Genomic DNA, 2,639 nt, shown 5'->3' with positions numbered 1-2,639 from the left:
ATATGGGCCTGGCGGGCCCTGATTGGCTGCTCCTCACAGCCTCTCTGAGATTGGCTGCTCCCTGCAGAGTCTTCCTAGACTGCTTTCAACCCCTTCTTTGCCAGTGTGGGGCAGACACCCCATTACAGCCACCTATAAATAATTCCGACAAAATGACTTTTGTTTCTATGTTTCTTAACGTGCTCTTCTAGAGGTGAAAGAGTTTAAATGGACCAATTGTCCCCTATGCTTGCATGAATCCTTGAGCATTCTTTCTTGCTAAAAGAAGGAAATGGAGACAGTGGTAGCTGATATTTATTACATATTTAATTAAATGAAGCCTGTCCATCATCTTTTATTATATCTTTAATTTTTGTTAATCCTTTTTCTGTCCAAATTTTCTTAAGCATGGAGCTGGCCTTTATCCTGAGGCATGGATTATTCCATAGTGGTACAAGAAGATCAGATGCTGTAATCATTTTAACAAGTTGCAGGATGCCCCATGTAGATGCAAAGATTGGATTTTTCCTTAAGGGAATGCATAACCTTTTAAAGTATATAAAAGAAGAGAGGAAACCAACTGGCATAGCTAAGCTTTCTTCTATCTCAAAACAGGCAGGTGTGTACACAGAGCCACTGGATGGGAATCGCCTTCCAGTAGGATGCATTTAAAATGTAGAAAACATAGATACAAATCTGGCAACCCCATACCTCCAGTTGCCCAGGATTTTTAAGGGCAATTTATATGAGATAAAAAACAGCATTGCTTGTCACAAAAGATTAGCAAGGCTTTTTTTTTTTTATCACATATTAATTGCATGATAAACCCAATTATTGGAGCAAAGAGTGAGGGAGAGAACTTGAAAGGCCATAAACTAATGATATGAGTCAATTTTAGGCAGGTGTTCATTTTGGTTATTTCTATTCTCCCCAGAAAGGCTAGATGGAGGAGACATTACCTCTCTACATCCTTGGAAGTTGTAATATGTAGTCTCTATTTATAGAAACATTTCTGGGAAGATAAAGACAAATGTTAACACCTAAATGAGTTATTTCCTTGCATATTTGAAATGGAAAATATTGAAACTGAGAAGGATCTGATCTTTTGGATATATCCATTGCTTGTGATTTATTTCAGTTAATGCAAAAAACAGAGATCTTGCCAAAAATATCAACTACATTCAGTAATGATGGGATAGATGAATACAGATTCTTCAACAGTACAAAAATGTCATCAGCTTATAAACTAAATTTGTATTATTTCCTGTTTATAGTCACACCAGCAGGAAACAGGGAGGAGAGAAGCCCTGGCAGCTTCCTTTGATAGGGAGCGGAGTGGGGGAGGGCATCCTGCCAGGAGCCAATGGGGCAGCTGCGCCCTCAATAGGGAGCTGCCAGAGTTCATATTTTTATAGCTTGCTCAATCTTTTGTATTATGAAAGCTTTGTCCATAAATAACACTTGTTCTGAAATTAGGGTAGCAAAATGTAGACCTTCAATATAATGATCAAATTTATTAGAGTTAAATTGGTTGTCTGATATATATAAAGCTTGATATAATTGCTTAAGTCGATTATTTATATCTATTGGTTCAAAGATGGAACTCTCGACTTCTTGTAATAAGGAAGAAATATTGTTCTTGGCAAGTTCCATCTTAGGTCTTCTGAAAAGTAGTTTACCTGCTTTAACTTCCCATTAATAATATCCTTGGTTGACCCAGTTGAGTGTAAACTCAACTTGGCTGGTTAAGCGTTCATTATATTTATATTTGGCATTGATTACAGAATATAGGAAGTTTTCATTATTTGGGTCAGTCTTCTGCATTCTCTGCAACTCATCTATTTCCTTAGCCTGAAAGTCTAGTAACTTGTGTCTCTCTCTCTTCTTTTGGGAAGCATACTTTATGCAGTCACCCCTTACAGTAGCTTTCAGAGCTTCCCAAAAGATGGTGTCTGAGGTTACTGTTTATTTTCTTGTATGAAGTTAGAGATTATTGAATTAACCGTGGAACAAAATTTTGCATCTTTTAATAGCAGAGTGTTCAGCTTCCACTTAGAAGACTTTAATGAGGTGTAAGCAGTGTCTATGGTAAGTATAATTGGAGCATAATTTGAAAATAATATATTATCAGTAGTTGCTTCTAGGCATGCTAGAATAAGTTCTGAAGACACAAGAAAAAAATCAGTTCTGGAGTAAGATGAATGTTCCGTAGAGAAATATGTATAGTCACGCTCTTTGTGCTGTCTCAATCTCCATAAATCTTTTAAATCAAGTTCCTTTATTATTAACAAGGGTTGGCCTATTGTGCTTTGAGTGCTGGGTCTCATGTAATTGGCTTTGTCCAGGTGTCTATTTAGCATAGTATTCCAATCGCCTCCCAGTATTATAGGAATGTCTTGTTAATTAGAAAGAATGTCTTCAATGTCTTTGAAAAATTCAGAATTACCTCCACTTGGATTTCATATGCTTCCTAGAACTTTTTTTTTTTTAATTGAAACAGTTTTCAAGAAGAACTTACCTTCCTTCTGGATCACACAAAGACTGTATACATTGAAAAGTTATTCTTTTATGAATTAAGATGGATGTGCCTCCTTTATTAGAATTCAATGGTGAGTGATACTCAACACCTAACCACATCTTCTTGATTCTATCAGCATTTA

The sequence above is a fragment of the Emydura macquarii genome, unplaced genomic scaffold (genome assembly GCF_026122565.2).
Source record: "Emydura macquarii macquarii isolate MOO-44397 ecotype Brisbane River unplaced genomic scaffold, CSIRO-AGI_Emac_v2 contig_2473, whole genome shotgun sequence".
In the NCBI taxonomy this organism is placed as follows: Eukaryota; Metazoa; Chordata; order Testudines; family Chelidae; genus Emydura; species Emydura macquarii.
Note: the sequence above shows the minus strand (reverse complement) of the source record.